Source organism: Cupressus sempervirens, chromosome 1 (genome assembly GCF_028749045.1).
Source record: "Cupressus sempervirens isolate cs-2001-9-10 chromosome 1, ASM2874904v1, whole genome shotgun sequence".
In the NCBI taxonomy this organism is placed as follows: Eukaryota; Viridiplantae; Streptophyta; class Pinopsida; order Cupressales; family Cupressaceae; genus Cupressus; species Cupressus sempervirens.
In genome coordinates, this window is record NC_143118.1 from 80,568,219 (window position 1) to 80,588,460 (window position 20,242).

A 20,242-nucleotide genomic window follows, 5' to 3' on the forward strand; every position below is an offset into this window, starting at 1 on the left:
AAAATATTATTGGAAAAGCAAAAGATTAATTGAGAGGAAAGCATGTTGTAGCTAAACTTACAAATGAATGTGAAAAAAAAAATACTAAATATAGAAAATTAAGTGTATTATGGTTGCATTATTTGAGAGATTAAAGGCATGTGAAAATACTAATTGAATATTTATTTTTATTTTATAGAATTATAACTTAATTTGGGGATTTATTTATTGAAAAAAAGAAAAAAAGAAAAAAAACTTTTTTATGATTAATTATTAATTTTTGAAATTAAAAAAATTATTAATTAAAAAAATTGTTATTAATTTTGAAAATTAAATAAATAAATACTACTTATTTTCTTATAAGTGTGTTTTTTAATATTAATTATTTTTAAAAAACTCTAAGTGGGTTATAACTTGTTATTTTATTAATGCAAGTGAAGTTATAAGTTAATTAGCCAATAAGCTTTCCTTCTAGACTTGCCTCTAGTTAGTAATTGTCTCCCACCATTAAACCATCTTATTCTTCTCTGGTCATGGCTTGCTAATCAAATCAAGGTGAATCCAATCCAATATGCAATTATCATATCTCTCCAATCTCCAATCGGATGGTAATCTCTACCATGATATTTCCCTCTAATTTTACTCCTACAAAATTAATGCCATTAATTCCTAGGTTATAATCAACCAAACAAAATTTAACCAATTTTTTTTCTCCAGGTAGGGATAGTGCACAAGCCTCAACAAATATATTTGGTAAACACATTTTAATGCTTGTATATATGGGGAACTTTAATTTGGAGATTTTTTTAGATCTACTAGTATGATTTGGCTTTTATTGTCATCTAAGCATTTAAAATAATTTGGCTTGATATTTAGAAAAGTTAATACTACACTCAAGTGTGATAGACATATCTAATCTCAATGAATGCACCAGCTATGATTCAATGGGTTTGCACCTGGGAAATATATTTGGATTACATACTATGTTGTTAAATAGTGAATCATTTTGTTCCTATCTCCACTATTCATAAACAACCATGGCTTATCCCAACTTATCTCATATTTTACTTCTCCTAGACAATTACAACTTTCAAGTTCACATTTTTCTCTTTTAGTTATATTATTTTTACCATTTTGAAAAGGAGCATATCTCTATTTTTCAGTTTTATTATTTTTCTCATTTTTAGATGAAGCATATCCCTATCAAAATAACTTTTTAATGTCATATTTATAGAATGCTTGAGTGTATATTTAGAAAATCATTTATTGGTATTCTATGGCTAACACCTACATAACCAATTTTTTTTAAAGGTTAAAGCTTTATTTGCCTTGCCTTGTAGATTTGTAGGCATATACCAATTGGTGCTAATTCAACTAGCATTAATTAAATAAACTTTAACATTCATTTCAATCCACTATAGATGCATCAAGAAAGTAAATTGTTTATGAATATATATTTGTACTTGTGTTATATCTTTAGCCTTAACTGTTATCTATTTTAATGTTTGAGACAAAGAAATATCTTGTGTTCCCATTACAAACAAAAAATCTGCTAGATTCATTGCAATTTGAGAGTTGAAACCAAGATATGAGAAATAATCTATGGTGGAAGAGGCCTCTCCAAAATAGTGGATATGGCCTTTAGAGAGAATACCTTGACCATTACCTTACCCTTGCATTTTCTATTCTTTTCTCTCTTGGATGGATTGTAATAATTGATTTATCAAAATGACACCTCTAGGCTGTCTAGCTAGGTCTTTCTAGCAAATCCATATCAATCACTACTCATGTGCATACTATCACTTCCCTTTGCCATTTTTGCACAATATTTGCAGTTGCTTCCCTCTGCCATTTCTGTACACTACTCACAAAAATCATAAGCAATAGAGAATCAATTGCCTCATATTGTTAGGATAAACCACGAATAGAAATAAAAAACTACATGCATAAAAATGAACACAAGGCACCAAGATTTAACGTGGTTCACCCAATCCCTGGGCTATATCCACAAAATAGCAAGTCCAATATTATTACAATCCAGTGATTACAACTTGATTACAATCCGTAATCCTTTACAGCTCAATACTGCTGCAAGAAGCAATTTCGCATCACAACATAATGAAAATACCCAACCCTAAACCCTTTTATACAAGTATTAAATTGCTTTAGGGTTATAACATGTCGGCCATAAATTAGCCATAACTTTAGTGGAAAATCTACGAATGGAAAATAATAACAATTTTTTTTTCTAATTAATAAGTATGTACAGTACTTTCCTAATCAGTCACCACAATCTAACAATCTCCCACTTGGGGACTAATCAGTGTCCACACTAAACAACAATCTCCCACTTGGAGACTAATCCTATATCAATACCACTACCATATGGGGCTCCCACTGGATAAAACCAACCTGGACTCTACTATTCTTTTATTCATGTTCAGTCTAAAAGACCAACAGAAGTTGAAGAGGAGTTCAGCTTCTCCCGTGTTACAACCTTTGTCAACATATCTACTAGATTGTCATTGGTATGTATCTTCTCCATCTTTAACTATCCATCCTCCAAAACTAACCGAATGAAATGGTACCGCAATTGTATGTGTTTGGTCTTAGAATGTAGAGCTGAATTTTTTGCAAGATAAATGGCACTTTGACTATCTGTGAACAAATAATTATCCTTCTGAGTATGTCCCAATTCTTCCAAGAAGAACTAAAGCCATATCATCTCCTTGGCTACCTCTATAGCAGCAACATACTCTACCTCTATAGTGGATAGAGCATTAATCTTCTGCAACCTAGAAACCCAGCTCATAGCTACCCCACCAATAGTAAAGACATAACCGGTAGTACTCCGCCTGGTATCAATATCCCCTGCCAAATCTAAGTCAACATAGCCCTGTAAATCAGTAATAGAGCCCCCAAAGTCTAAACACTTATTGGATGTTCCTCTCAAATATCTGAGAATCCACTTGACAACATTCCAATGCTCAAATCCTGGATGACTCATATACCTGCTAACGACTCCCATTGCCTGTGCAATATCTGACCTAGTGCATACCATAGCATACATCAAGCTTCCTACAGCTGAAGCATAGGGTACCTTGGACATCTTATCCTCCTCTTCTTGTGTCTTAGGACACATCTCCTTAATCAACTTCAAATGACCAAGTAAAGGTGTGTCGATAGCTTTAGCATTCTCTATAGAGAAACGTTTCAACACCTTCTCAACATAATCAGCCTGAGATAGCATTAATGTTCTGTTCTTCCTATCTCTACAAATCTTCATACCAAGGATTTGTTTTGCTACCCCCAAAATCCTTCATAGAAAATGCATGTGCTAACTAGCATTTCAGCCCCTAAATATGATCCATGTTAGACCCAGCTACAAGCATATCATCAACATATAAACATAAAATAATGTAGCTATCATCATCCAACCTCTTAAAATAAACACAATAATATGAATGACACCTGTTATAGCCATGCTCATGCATAAACCTATCAAATTTTAGATACCATTGCTGAGGTGCTTGCTTCAAGCCATATAAACTTTTCTTCAATTTGCACACTAAGTTCTCCTTACCTTTGACCTCAAATCTCCGTGGATGAGCCATATATATTTTTTCATCCAAATCACCATGAAGAAAGGCTATTTTAACATCCAACTGCTCTAAATGTAAATCTTCAGTAGCCACATAACTTAAAACAGTATGGATAGAAGTCATTTTAACAACAGGAGACAATATCTCATCAAAGTCAATTCCCTTTTTCTGTGCAAATCCTTTTACAACTAACCTGGCCTTAAATATTCTCTTACCTCCTTCCTCTTCTTTCAACCTGTAAACCCACTTATTCTGTAAAGCCTTTTTACCTACAGGCAACTTGCATAGATCCCATGTCTTATTCTTCAGCAAAGAGTCCATTTCATCTTTCATTGTAGACTCCCATTGAAGCTTAGTATCCACCTGCATAGCTTCATCACAACTTTTAGGTTCACCAACATCAATAAGTAAAATAGAATAAAAAGAGGGAGAAAATATTTGTGGAGGTCTAATTTTCCTTGTTGACCATCTAACATTCACTGGTGTGTGTGGTATTTTTTGTTGTAGTTTTTGCACATCATGAGGAATGGTTGGAACATTAGCTTTTGGAGTATCATTCAACACTACATAATCATCTTCTTTCTTCTCATGTTGCTGCAACAGATCTTTGTACAACACTTTCTCATTGAATATGACATCCCCACTTCTAACAATTTTATGATTTTCAAAATCCCAAAGCCTATAACCAAATTCATTAATTCCATATCCAACAAAGACACATTTCTTTGATTTTGCTTCTAGCTTGGTTCTATTTTTAGAGTCTATATGAGCAAAAGCTTCACAACCAAAGGTCTTGAGAAAAGAATAACTCACCTTCTTACCAGTCCATGCCTCCTCTAGAATACCACATCCCAAAGGAGTAGAGGGACCTCTATTAATCAAATATACTATAGTATTGACAACCTCTGCCCACATGTGTAAGGGAAACCCAACATGCAACCTCATGCTCCTTGCGTGCTCCATTATAGTCATGTTCATGTGTTTAGCCACTCTATTTTCTTGTGGAGTCCTTGGAATAGTTTTTTGTCTATGGATACCATTAGTGTAGCAATAATCTTCAAATTCATGACTACAATATTCACCACCATTATCAGATCTGAGACATTTTAATTTCTTACCAGTCTCATTTTCAACCAAGTATTTTCATTTCTTAAAAGTTTGAAATACATCAAATTTTTGTCTAAGGAAATAAACCCATACTTTTCTAGTTGCATCTTCAATAAATGTAACATAATAATGAGAGCCACCAAGGGAAGACACCTGAGCTGGTCCCCATACATCTGTATGCACAAGCTCTAATTTCTCCTTTTTGTTTTCCTTCCCAGCCTTTACAAAACTCACTCTCTTTTGTTTTCTATACACACAACTTTCACAGAAATCCATATTAACACATTTCAGTAAAAATTTCTTTGAATGAAGTACTTTCATACCTTTCTCACTCATGTGCCCAAGTCTGTTGTACCACAATGCTGTATCAAAATCTACAGTAGCTATTTGTTCTCTCTACTCAACTGCAACAATTGTTCCTAAAAATTCATTTTTCTCTAAAACAATCAAAGTAGAAGGAAAAATATGACCTGTACAAAGATAGAACGTGCCTACTTTTACACCTTTTGCTACTACAAGGGAACCTTTTGAAACCTTCCAATTTTTATCATTAAAAGTAACTACACAACCCTCATCACCGAGTTGCCCCACTCAAATTAAATTCCTACTCAGCCTTGGAACATGTCTTACCTCATGTAGTAGCCAATGATTCCCATTCTGCAACTTAATCTTAATTTTTCCTTTTCCAACAATTTGATAGGGTTCATTATCCCCCAAATAAACAAGCCCAAAATCCCCTTGGACATAATCAATGAAATAACCTCTATAAGGTGTAGCATGAAATGAAGCACCATAATCTAAAACCCATGAATCATCAACACTTTCTAAAGATAGAAGCAAAGCATCCTCTTTGGATTTGTCACTTACCACATTTTCCTCCTTGTCTCCATCTGATTTATCTCCTTCATTTTTCTTTCGATTCCAACAATCTTTCTTTTTGTGCCCTAGTTTCCCATAGTACTAGCAATCATTTGGTCCTCTCGATTGAGACCTCTTCCCCTTTGACTTTCCTCTTGATTTCCCACGATTTCAAGAGTTACTTCCTCTCTCAGTCATTTTGCCCCTGCTTTGTGCATTCAAAGCACTTCTTGATGTAGATCCACTTGAGGATTTCTTATGAGTTTCCTCACTCAAAACAACACCAATAACATCATCATATTTTAGGGTACTAGATCCAGGAACAAAAATACTCACCGCCATTACCAAGCCATTCTAGCTTTCAGGCAAAGAACACAAAATCAAGAGAGCCCTAATTTCTTCATCAAAATTGATACCCACAGAAGATAACTGACTAGTAATAGTATTAAACTCATTTAAATGATCTACAATAGATCCACCTTCTGCCATTTTCATATTAAATAAATGCTTCATGAGAAATACCTTGTTTGAAGCGGAGGGCTTTTCGTACAATGTTGCTAGGGTTTTCATCAAATCTTCTGTCGTCTTTATTTTTGTAATATTAAATACCACCGATGGTGCCAAGCATAACCGAATGCTTTCGAGTGCCTTTCTGTCCAAAAGATCCCATTCAACCTCTGACATAGTTCCCTGATTCTTGGCTTTGCCTTCCAACAACTTCCATAAATCCTTTTGATATAGATAGTCTTCCATTTGCATCTTCCATAACTGGAAGTTCTGCCCATTAAACCTATCAACCCTCAGCTTACCCTCATCTACCATCGCTCCCACTCAACCGTGAGACTCTCACTTAACCATGAGAGTTTCCTGCATGGGATAACTAAAAGACAACCTCGCTCTGATACCACTTGTTGGGATAAACCACAGACAGAAATAAAAAATTACATGCAAATATAACCAATAACAAAAAATAATAGATCACACAAAAATGAACACAAGGCACCAAGATTTAACGTGATTCACCCAATCCCTGGGTTACATCCACCAAATAGCAAGTCCAATATTATTACAATCTAGTAATTACAACCTAATTACAATTCTTAATCCCTTACATCTCAATACCGCCGCAAGAAGCAATTTCGCATCACAACATAATAAAAATACCAAACCCTAAACCTTTTTATAGAAGTATTAAACTGCTTTAGGGTTATAACATGTTGGCCATAAATTAGCCATAGCTTTAGTGGAAAATCTATGAATGGTGAATAGTACCAAAAAAATTTCTTAATTATGAAGTATGTATAGTACCTTCCTGATCAGTCACCACAATCTAACACATATACTATGTTTATAGAAAATTATGTTACAAGATATTTGATTTAGCTAATATTCATTTGAAAAGACTAGATAAAAAAAATTGTATAGTTCTCCATGATACACAACCTATATCAAAAATTAGTTTAAGATCATTTATACTATCAACCATCTTGTCATTTCAACTAATTGAATGATCATCAAAAGAAACACCCAAATCAAAAGAGAAAACAAATTTATGTATTTGACTTTTTTTAAACTAGGTGGAATCATAGGATTGTTGTGATATCACTTATTAATGACTACATTATCAATGATGACAAATATTAAAAAATGAGTTAATTAAAAAATAGAATCATTTTAGCTACCACCAAGATTTTTATTTTATTTTACTGACATCCTCCTCACTGATCTAAAACACCTTAACAAGAATCACTAGAGGAATGCCTAGATTTGTATGAAAACTAACAAATGGAGTCACAACAACTCTTGGATTTTGACTGTTAAAAGAAGCTATCAAACTTGTCGGACTATCGCCCAAATTTTGAAGAAAAAGAATGGCTCCCTTTGGAATAACAATCATTTCACCCATATTAATTTCTTGTGAGAAATATTTTTTGTTGCTATCCATGAATCTGATGATTATAGAAATACAAAAATGTGATAGAAAATAAACAAAATTACCATCTGGAATTGCATGTGTGGAGGGTGTAGAGAGTCAACCACATGGCAAAAGTCTTGGGACATGCCCAAAAATGGTGGTGACATCAATGTTGTTAACCACTGACTATTGTCATTACCTCCTAACCACCACTTACTCCTTTTTTTTAATGTATGAACTAAACTTGACAAGACCACTTAATGCTTTAAGGCTTAAGTAGAATGATGGTGCCTATTCCATAATCATTGTACCCTAAACCCTATTGTATTACTCCAGGGAGATCAATATTACAACACTTAAAATTAGGGAAAGCATAGGAAATGATATAAATTTTCCAACTATGTCGCTTGCCAATGTCCACCAGAAATCTCAATTCAATATTGAATCCATTGTCATAAGTTGTTGAACCTAAGAAAAGATAGCCTCTTTATTGGACCAACTCCTCAAGAGAGTTGTTCAATACCTTTTTTTTAGTTTTTATGCCTGATTTGGTCAAAAATTTTACCAACTTAGGGTTTCCCAAGTTGGTCAAAATTTTGACCAACTCAGGTTATACATAATCAAAAATTTAAAAAATGTGAACATTCATGTAGGTTTTGCAACATTTATTTATTGCTCATCATCTCATCACTACAAACACTAGTACATTTGGGTTCATTTTTTGACCTTTATTGGTCGAATTTTTGACCCAATTTTTGACCAAATTTGACCAACCTGTTGGTTGATATTATTCTAGTCAAATTTTTGACCAACTCATTGGTTGGTTGAAAATTTGACCAATCTATTGGTTGAAAACCTACCAAAGCCATTGTGTGGGTTCAAATAGGAATTGGTCAAAATTTTGACCAACAAAAGTAGAAAAAAATTTGCACGTTGGTGGAAATTTCGACCAACAAAGGTGGAAAAAAAATTTAGGCATTGGTGGAAATTTTGACCAATGAAGGTGGAAATTTTGACCAACAAAGGTGGAAAAAAAATTTAGACATTGGTGGAAATTTTGACCAATGAAGGTGGAAATTTTGACCAACAAAGGTGGAAAAACAATTTAGACATTAGTGGAAATTTTGACCAATGAAGGTGGAAATTTCGACCAAAAAAGGTAGAAAAAAATTGCATGTTGGTGGAAATTTCGACCAATGAAGGTGGAAATTTGGACCAGCAAAGGTGGAAAAAAATTTAGGTATTGGTGGAAATTTCAACCAACGAAGGTGGAAATTTTGACCAACAAAGGTAGAAAAAAATTTAAGCGTTGGTGGAAATTTCCACCAACAAAGGTAGAAAAAGCCCAAGAGTTGGTGGAAATTTTGACCAATGAAGGTGGAAATTTCCACCAACAACTAGGTGTAAATTTTTTTCAAGCATTCTATAAAACAGTTCACATGTCTTGCTTATGATATGACATTTTACATGCATCCTACACTCTCTCATCCAGCTGATGATGGATTACACAAAGTGATCTGAAACCATGATTCTAAAAAACACACAATCAAATCCAAAATAAACTTGCACTACAAATGGATTGTGGAAATCTGATATTGTTAATTTTGCATGCATGTCTACTAGGAAAAATGTATGTTTAAGTTGTGATTGTCTTGGTAGACATGCATGCAATTTTACCAATATCAGATTTCCACAATCCATTTGTAGTGCAAGTTCATTTTGGATTTGATTGTGTGTTTTTTAGCATCATGGTTTCAGAGGACTCTGTGTAATCCATCATTAGCTGGATGAAAGAGAGTGTAGGATGCATGCAAAATGTCATATCATATGCAAGGCATGTGAACTATTTTATAGAATGCTTGAAAAACACCGACAGTAACTAATAGGAAGAATATATAATTAGTTATATGATTGAGACAAATCATGTACTAGTGAGTTGGTCGATATTTCAACCAAAAAAAATTTGACCAATGGGTTGGTCAAATTTGGTCAAAAATTGGGTCAAAAATTTGACCAATAAAGGTCAAAAAATGAACCCAAATGTACTAGTGCAAGTATGCTCGCCAAGTTGAATCTTTGAGGTCAGTCATCAAGTCACTCCACCAAAGTGTCTCATCAAGGTCATTTGTTAGGTCCACTCATCGAGCTTTCTCAGCAAGTTAGCTCGCCATGTCACATCTCTAAGTGGCCTCGCTAAGTTGGCTCATCAACTTGCCCCACCAAGTTGCCACTTTAAGCCCACTCACCATGTTAGATCGCCAGGTTGGATCCCCAAGTCAGCTCGCCAAGCTTACAATTGAAGTACACTCACCAAGTCGACTCTCTAAGTTCACTCACCAAGTCTGCCCCCTAAGCCAACTCTCCAGGTTAGCTCACCAAGTCACCCCCACTTGCCCCACCAACTCGCAACTTTAAGTCGACTCACCATGTCAGCTCATCAGGCTGACTGCCCTAATCTGAACTCCTTATATAGAAATAAATTTTATAATCAAAATCTACAAATCACATGTATTTGTTCATTGACATTTTTTCATTTTAAAGTTAATACTAGCACCACCTTTGATTGAAGATAACCACCAAATTTTTATTGAATGAACATAGTCACATGTGCTATTGGATGAATGGCTTCCTCTCCACTAGCTTCATCAAGGCATATTGACTGCATAGTATCAACTTGAAATCTAAAAGGAAAAAGAAAAACAAGATATCAATCTGTGTGTGTGCGCGCACATGGGAGCATGCATGCATGTACCATGTAAGTATGTTTAAGCACATCAATGGAGATTAATTTTTGTGTACACATAATTTTTAGCATATCCCTAAATACTCCTTTCTATGAGCATTTCTATCTTGATATATGTCGGTATGATTTAAAAATTGAAAGACTCTAAGCACTTTGCAATTCATGTTACCTCAAAAACTCATGAGCATCTTCCTGTTTTCCATTGCCAAGGTGATTGCCAATGTTTTTAATTCTAGAAAGTATTCTAATTGGTGATAAGGCACCATCTCCTCCTCTCACCCTCAAGACAAGAAACTCAAGCTCACACATGAAGCACCAGTCTTTCTTCTGACTTGAGCAGACCCAACAAATAGTATAGGTTATTATTTTTGCAAGCCGCAACTAATATTGCAATGCCCGTGTCTAAGGATAAATCTACTAAGAAATGATAAGATACATTTTTGAGAATGTGATCCATGGAGTAGATAGGCTGCAAGAGGTTTTGTGTGTATCAGGCACTGAAGCACTACATTAGCAAAGCAACTGCCAATAGACCAGTGGAAAGGCAAAGATCATGAATAACAATCTACCCAGAAACTAATTCTTTACATTTAAAAATTACAAGAATTCACAAACAAGATGTACCCTAACCCCTCCCCGAATTGAACCTACAATTTAACCTATTATACTTATATTTCAATGTAAACGACACAAGATTATAAATCAACTCATGAAGATATTATCATTCTACCATTTTGAACTTTGAGATTGGTTTTTCTAACAATCATTTGGATTGCCATAGACCATAAATAAAGAGGGAAAAGCATGTGCTCTCAAATAGAATAAAATGTTGGCACATACCTGTCTTCCACATTCCAATTCCAATGGACAAAGTCACCAACATAGATATTATGCCGAGTTATTGATAATAGATTCTAATGCATACATTCAAATAGAAAATATGAAAATAAACAAGTGGAATAGTCTCAGTTATTTACCTTTGGGAACACCCAATTTAGGGAAAACTCTAGTGAATGTTCTTGCTCTATTGCCTACATACCTTTCTATGCAATAGTGTTCTCTCTCACATGTGGGGGCAGGGGAGACAAGGAGGCTTCTTTGCTGTCTCCTTGGATATGCAATAGTTCTGCAACACCCTACCACCCTCTCTCTCTCTCTCTCTCTCTCTCTCTCTCTCTCTCTCTCTCTCTCTCTCTCTCTCTCTATGCAATAGTTCAAAGGTATAATCCACATTTGAAATGTGGAAAGTTACCAAATTTATTCTAGTTTACTCTCTTTTGTTCTTTTTCATGTAACAAGAGACCCTGTAGTAATGGAGTTGTGTTTCCCTAGCACACGATCTAATTCATCATCCAATGCAAGACCCTAACCAAGAAGCTCCTCGTCCTTGCATTAAATTTGAAATAAAGGTGAACCAACTAGATAATGGGCTAATAAAACATGCTTTATTACTAGTGAGAAGCATTAAAAACTAGTTCACTTTCCATTTGTAACTTTGGGTAGGGTCTTAGCAACATGATCAAATTGAACCTTTGATGTAAAGGAGAAGTACACAAGCTCACAACCCTCAGGAAGGATTTCTTAGATAAGAAGTTTCTGAGCAGACACAAATCCTCACTAATAATGCTGTTGCAATTTTCTTATTTAAATCGAAACAAAGTTGTATTATCTTGGGTAGAGGAGACTACTATTGTTTGTGGTTAAGGATCCTTTAGGTTAGTAGAATCACATGCAAACTAGATGTGACATTGCAATAAGCAAACTGTAATAAGAGCTAGGAGCTTGCCTAGTGATCAAGGCTTGAGACTGGACACTACATGAAGTATTTGTAGGCATTTGAGTCTCAAGCATCACAACCTCAAAATCAAACTAAAAAGGAAACTTGGCAAATAAAACTAAATAAAAATAGTATTCTTGAGTAAGCATCAACATTGTATGAACAATACCATTACAATGCACTATACTTGGTACAAATATATTGTTGGCTAAGTATAAAGAATAGTGGTGGTGAATTCAAGTCCAAGCTGTAAAAGCAAATATATTTATATAAAAACTAAGCAAACCTATCTAGCAAGAAAAGATATATAGAGATTTTCGACTAAAATTATAAATTGATGCTAAAAAACTTAAACCATAAGAATTGTTCTATAGAATAATAAAGAAGAAATATGAATAATCAAACACCTGAAGGATACAATGTTGATGTAGCTCCAGAAAGATCATCCAAAAGACACCATATGTTCAGGCTGAAGGAGCTTTGAGATTGATTACTACACTCGGAATGGGCTCATCTTCAATCTTCTGAAGACTAAAGATGAGCCCATTTCCAAGTGTAGTAATGAATCTCATATAATGCAACAAAGAAATAACATCAACGAGAGTAACCATGCCATCTCTTAGCATTCTTAGTATTTCCATTGGCACATAAAGAACTGGGCTACACTTCACAATACAAAAACCTTGAGCAGAATTCAATGTGAGAAGAAGCAAGTTATGTTTCCTTGGCAGGTGTTAGCTAGCAATCATTTCATATAACATATTATAAAAGAATTCCTAAAGCTAACCACATTTTGGAATGAGATAACAACTGATATATATCATTTCAAACTCAATTTATTCCTATTTATGCATAACAAATTTGCATAAAATGCTAAGCAACCCCACTACTTTAATATCAACATTTTCTCAGCAAAAACCCATAAAAGCTTACCTCTGCATTCCTTATTTATGATTCTCTAAGAATTTGCCTAAGGGAAAAATTCACCCAAGAACTAAGAACTCAAACACAAGCACAACTGTAGACCAAAAATGGTTATGATCAATTAATCAGAGTATGTCCGAATACATTGCTCTGTTCAGAATGTTATGTTCAACACACTGGGAGTGCTTGTATATAAAGGCCTCTTAGGAAGCACCTAGAATGTCTCTAGAAAAAACTAGAAGATAAGACAACTAAGCACCTTATCCATCATTCTAGATGAATGAATAAGAATGACAAAGTGTCATGTGTATAGAAGATTCCTATGTTGTAGACAACATGTGCTTAAAAGAGGTACGGACCCTTGTGATGTCAACATGACATCTCACAAGAGTGCACAAACTCCTAAGTGTCTCACAAATAAAATAATGTAAAATAAATAAATAATGCATTAACCTAAGTAAACTTAAGTAAGTGTAATAAGTAAATACTTATTTAAACCAAATGCCCTCAAGCTTACAAACTAGGATGAAGATGCATAATGGGTCCTAGCTACTAGGCCATGTTAGGTACCCATGTGCATAATGAAAATGCAATCTCTCATAAAGCGGGGAAAGAGGGAAAACCTCATGGGAAAAACCATCCCCCAAAAAGAGAGATAAATATGGATGCATGGATGGATGGAGTAATCAAGACCCCCCCATTATGACATACATCCATGTATATACAAGAAAGAATGGAGAAGGACAAAACCTCCTATGAGGAAAAAGTCCCCCCCAAAAAAGAGAAGATGGAGATGAGGTAGTCACCCCCCCCTTAAAAGTAGTGTGTTGATCAGTGAAGAATGCTCCTATGTAGAAGCTAATCCATGACCTTTGTATGATGTTCCTCCCATTTGGAAGAAACAATGGCAAGGGTACCTATGAGATGTGTCCCCTATATGGAGAAGGAATCTCTATGATGATTGGTATCTCTAAAACTTGTTCAAAAGTCCCTGTGTTGATACTGATGATGGCTTCCTCCAAAACTGCTAAAGAGAAGAGCAGATCGAATAAGGAAGGATGTAGAACTTGCTTTAGAAAACCAACAGTCTTCTGAACTAATGAAGAGACCTCCTGTAGATGTTGTAAAGAAGAATCCACAATCACACCAATCTGGAAGGATTGATCATGTAGAGCATAGAGTTGAGGGGTAGAGTGGACCCTTGCAACAACTATAGAAGACTCCTCAGCAAAGAAAAGTGAGAAATCATCATAAAAGTCTCCCATGTCTACTGTGTGTGACTCTAAGAATAGAACTGAAATGTCTAGCAAGAAATCATCACTTGGAAGACCATGAGTACCCTGCAGTGCTGAAGTACATGAATCTATCACTACAGAAAAGGATGAAGTATCTGCCTCAAAAAGAAGACAAATTCCATCAATAATGTCTCCCACATCTTCAATGTGAGACTCTAGGAACAACTGTGCAATGTCTAGAAGGAAGTCTTCACATGAAGGTAGAGTAGGAAGACATAAAGTATCCTGCTGCATTGATTTCAAAGCATCTATGGTTGAAATAGGATCAGTAGGCGCAACAGGAGCTAGAGGTGTGATCTCATTTGAGGTTGAAGAAACCATAGCTGGAGTGACTTGATGTAGAAAGTCCACTAGAGATGGAGGATCACATGGATCTCCATATGCTTCCCAAATAGACCACCAAATATCACAAGGGAAATGTGCCAATCTAAGAGGACCAAAAGATTCCCTACTCATACTTTTACATAGAAATTTATTAAGGTTAATAATATATGTCCAATCAAAGTATGGCATTGAATAGAGATAAGAAAGTAATCAAGGATGTTCTCTTCGATGGTCAATTATCAAAGTTCTCCATTTGTAATAGTTTCTTGTTGTTAATTGTGGTCTAATACCAAACTGACAAATCTAACAAGACTCCATGAGATCAATCAATGAACCCCCAAAGAATTAAAGAAAATCAAAGAACTCCCCCCTAAAAAAGATGTTGTTGGCACTTGAAAGCCACTTTCCAATTTAAGGCCTATTTCTAAAAGTAGTATTTTTGTCTACAGAACCTATAATGTGATTGCAGATCTAAAAAGTAGACAAAAATATATGCACTTTTAAAAAAAATAGAACCTGATTTGGAATCCAGATGAGCCCGTACCAAGCATTTTAAGTGGCAAAATTTGAGATTTTGGAGTTACAAAAAATTTTTAGAAACAAAGATCTCAAACTATCTGCACTAATGTGTAGATCACAAAATCTTACACCAAAACAAAAAAATTTCTCGCAAAAAAGAGTATGTATGAGGAAGATATCGTTGTTTGAAAATTGTTGCTGCTGTTATTTTTTCTAAATCGCCATCACGCCTCCAAAAAACAAATGGCTATAGATTTTGCCCCAAATGTTTGATTTGGATGAAACAAAATTTGATCTAGGGGTTTTTGGACCTTCTGAATGTGATGCAAATATCAAATTTGCACCAACAAGCTTCAATCTTCACCTGCAAAAAATCTCTCCTATGGCCCTATGGCCAAAAGATTTTTGAAAAATAATGCAGATCCAAAAAAAGAGCAAAGATGTAGATGAAAAAATGTAGATCTAAAAACTAAATGTACAGATCTGAAATGATCATACTAATTTTGCAAATCAGTCCTTCGAGTGCCAATTTGCAAAATTTTTTTTTCCTCACAATCGACTTTGGCCTAGGGTAGGCAACTTTGTAGCCGATTTTCATCGAATCAGTGTTCCAAATATAATGGTGAGGTTAGATCTAATGTTGGACACTCTCAATTTTTGCAACACTCCAGATTTGGGCTGAGGTGATGAAGCAAGTATGGTTTAGAACAGCTATGTGATGAGAAAATCTCCAAGTTGCTCTAATACCATGTAAGAATTTGCCTAAGGGAAAAATTCACCCAGGAACTAAGAATTCAAACACAAGCACAACTATAGACCAAAAATGGATATGATCAATTAATTAGAGTATGTCTGAATACATTGCTCTATTCAGAATGTTATTTGCAACACACTAGGAGTGCCTATATATAAAGGCCTCTTAGGAAGCACCTAGAATGTCTCTAGAAAAAACCAGAAGATAAAACAACTAAGCACCTTATCCATCATTCTAGATGAATGGATAAGAATGAAAAAGTGTCATGTGTGTAGAAGATTCCTGTGTTGTAGACAACATGTGCTTAAAAGAGGTGTGGACCATTGTGATGTCAACATGAAATCTCACAAGAGTGCACAAACTCCTAAGTGTCTCACAAATAAAATAATGTAAACTAAATAAATAATGCATTAACTAAGTAAACTTAAGTAAGTGTAATAAGTAAATACTTATTTACACCAATAGATTCTAATGACGCAAAGTAGTCTTGTTGTTGGCAGATATAAACTAAAGTCTGAAGGATACAATGTTAGAGTAGCTTCAGAAAGATCGTCCAAAGGAGATGATATGCTCACACTAAAGGAGCTTTGAGGCTCATTACTATAGTCTAGAATGGGCTCATATTCAATCTTCTAAAGATTGAAGATGAATGCATTCCTGAGTGTAGTAATGAATCTATAACCTTGACACCCATCTCTTTGTAGACTTGCACATAGGCTTCAGAATACTAATGACACAATTCATTTGTCCATACTATTGGAGCAAAAATACTACTATAGAATCCAAAAAAGTTAGGCCAAATAGGTAGATTACAGAATCATGAAATTGTGAACCATTACACACACATAAGAAGAATAGTACCTTGAAGCACTACTAATCAAATCTTCATTAACAAGTGGGCAACTTAAAAAAATCAAGCATGTCGACTCTGAGAGGTCCTAATTTGTTTACCCCAAACTCAAATTAGATAATTGTCATCATAAAAATTGAAATATATGTATCTTTCAAATGAAATTGAAGAAATCTAAACACATAATACTGATGAAAATTGTACTTGGAGATAGGTTGCCATTCTCTTAATGTTCTTAATGTATTCAGGAAGTGGTACATGAGGACCTAATCCTGAGGGGTGAGGATCCAAAGAATCATTTCCACCAAAATATACAATGATTAAAAAGTCCTACTAAACTGCATCCTGGGTGAGCCAAAGCAATAAATATATTAGATTGAGAATATCCAACATTTGCATATAGAGCAGCTGCAACACCAATCTCATAAAACCTATAAGGCAAGCATGAATCTCATAATCATAGGTAGTGTTACTATTTACAGCCATCGAATAAATATGTTGACAACATACAATATTTATAAATATATCAAACTCCACGAAATACTATGTAGTAAAAAGCAATAATAAAATAACTATGCTAGAGGTGCATAGTTAAATGACAAATCCATTTTTACTTATGAAAAAAAAGAAAAAAATAATAAACAACCCAACATATATAGTTTTCTGCAGCATGGTGTTAGTCCTTTCCCATTATCTTTTTTCCAATAGTTCCAATAAATGTGTGCAGTTGTGATTAATCCAGGCAAGACCTGCCATAAATTGCCTAATGGAGATCACACAAATCTGATATATAATTTGATAGCTATAACATATGATCCATGAGAGAAATTTAGCTTAAAAGATGCACTTTCTAAGATGTCTATAAACTCAAGTTTGAGGATCCATGTAGTATCCATGGAAATATGTTTGTAAAACTACTATATTGCACTTGGAACAAATTCATAGTAAAAAATTTAGAAAGGAACTTGAAGAACATACTAACCACTCATCTTCATCATGTTGTCTAGATGAACAGCTTTAGTAGCCATATGTTCAGATGAATGACTTTAATTGGCTAAATAACTAAAGATTTACACCTCGACAAGTACCCCACATTTTTCCTGCACTATCGGTTTGCTATGAAACACAAACGTACTTCCTGTGGGGTGTATATAAGTATGCTCGCCAAGTTGACTCTTTGAGTTTGGTCATCAAGTCACCCCACCAAAGTGCCTCATCAAGGTCAGTCTTGAGGTCTGCTCATCAAGCTTGCTCACCAAGCCAGCTCACCATGTCACATCTCTAAATGGCCTCGCTAAGTTGGCTCGCCAACTTGCCCCACCAAGTTGCCACTTTAAGCCCACTCACCATGTTTAATTTTGAAAATAACATCTAGTTACCAAAAATTGACATATTATGTCAACAATTAAATGGAGAACAGAGTAAGAAGGTATAGAAAATACCTTTTTTCCTCCTACTGCTTTGATGCTATGTAGACCAAAAAATTTAGTGATCAATGTGCTTTCATAAGTATGAACAAGATTATAGTAATTTGGCAGCATACAAAGTACCTATAAAATGGTCACACTGGTAAACAATGAAGAAAAGAAAAATAATAGGATGCTGAAAACCTGTGGAACATTAAGGCAAACTAAGGAATCCCACAATATAAAATTTATGTACCTTACAACTAGCATTAGTTAGCTAGAACACCTAAATGTATAGCTTAAAGGACTTGTTTAGTTACAACTAGCATCTTAAGATACAAAGATGCATCAATTTCCAAGGATGCTGACAAAAATTGCCAAATAAACTAAGAATAATAACTCCCACTTTCTTTGACTAATTGCAAAAATTGCATAGATGAGACTAAATTAGTATGCATGGTGTTTAAATGTAAATCTCTTGTACACCCAAAACCAAGTGTGGCAAATTCAAAATTTTGTGAATCCAATATGTCTAGGGACAAACACACAAACTCAACAGTATATTTCAATACAATCTTCTTCAATAACAAGAAATTGACTAAAAATAAATACACATTTTAAAATCATATTGTTTTCATCATTCAAATATTACACATATACATTTTTCATTCTCTTGTTAGTCTGACTCTGAATTTCTTGTTAGCAAAATCAATAAACATTACAAGGCATATCCATATAAATGTAAAATATTGAGCAAGTCACTAGTCATATGCATGAATATGCAAATAAATATGTGAACCTGATTGCCAATTGTAGATTGAGCATTAAGTCATAATTTTTGTGCCCTTCATAGATAATTTCACCCGGTCTCTTACTTTCATTTGGCTGCCATTTATGCCCTCTTTTCATAGCCTTGGAAGGCACATTTATTCTGGATACCTCATGAATCAAAACTCCTTGAACATATTCTCTCTTAATAGTAGATTGCATAGGAAAATTTTTGGGATCACAAGTTCTAACACCCTCATCATTATCATCAAATTCCTCACTACTTGAGCTTCTTATCCCATCAAAGGAAAAGGTTCTTATTGTTCTGGATTCAAGGGTTTTTGAGGATGTTGTTTTGGAGCTAGGGGCATAAGAAGTATTCAAATAAACCTCAAAATTAGACATAGAAGAGCTTCTCTCCTTCCAACAAGATTGCTCATCAACGGAGAGATCGTCATGCTGATCCACTTTCGAAGGCGAGGATTCCAAAAGGTGGCATAGCCTAGTCTGATTGCCACATGTAGGATAAAATGTACCTTTCCCATATTTGAGCCCCTTACTCCTATAGACTCCATGGCCATGCTTCAACCCATCAACCCATTGCCCATCATATTTATCCCCATTGGGTCAACTCATAATCCCCATTCAATCATGAGTTTCCACCATATATTCTAACTTATCATAAAAGGAAACAAGGTTAAGCCTGCTAAGGTTGGTATAAAAATCTAGCTTCTCTTTTTCTTCCTTGAAAATAACTTCTTTGAAGGCATCATAGTATACAATCTTTATCCTCACACATCTGTTTCTATAATCTCTTAGTCTTGCCATGTGTCCCACTTCCTCCAATTTCACCATTTCTGCCTTTAGCTTATTGATGTTCTCCATGAGCTTTTCCTCCACCTCCCCTACCGCTCTCAAGCAAAGACTGGCCTAGTAAGAAATAAAAAGAACAATTCTCAGTACATATTAATTGAACAAACAAATTGTGCACCACAAAGCTTTTCATAGTTAAACTCAGTTTCATATGTACCAATTTACTATGGACTAATGTTTTCTACTTATGTATAAATATATTCCAACTATAAGACAATTATTAGGATTCAATTATATAATTTTTGAATCCAATCTATTGATTCATTTACATGAATAAATGATCGGTTGTATATAAAAATTTATGACTTTTTAGTTGAATTTATGAACACATTTCTCATGAGTAGCTGTATACAAGAATCTCTCTCATGAGAATGATGGTAGTAGATGGATGCAATAAAAAGACAAATAAAGAGGAAGGCAATAAATGGACAAGTTATTATGGATCAGTTAAGTGGGTTCTTATCACTGATTACTTATGAAAAATAGACCAACAAATTTAACTAAAAAACTACACAATTAAATTCTAGTTCTAGAAGTATCATAATTTA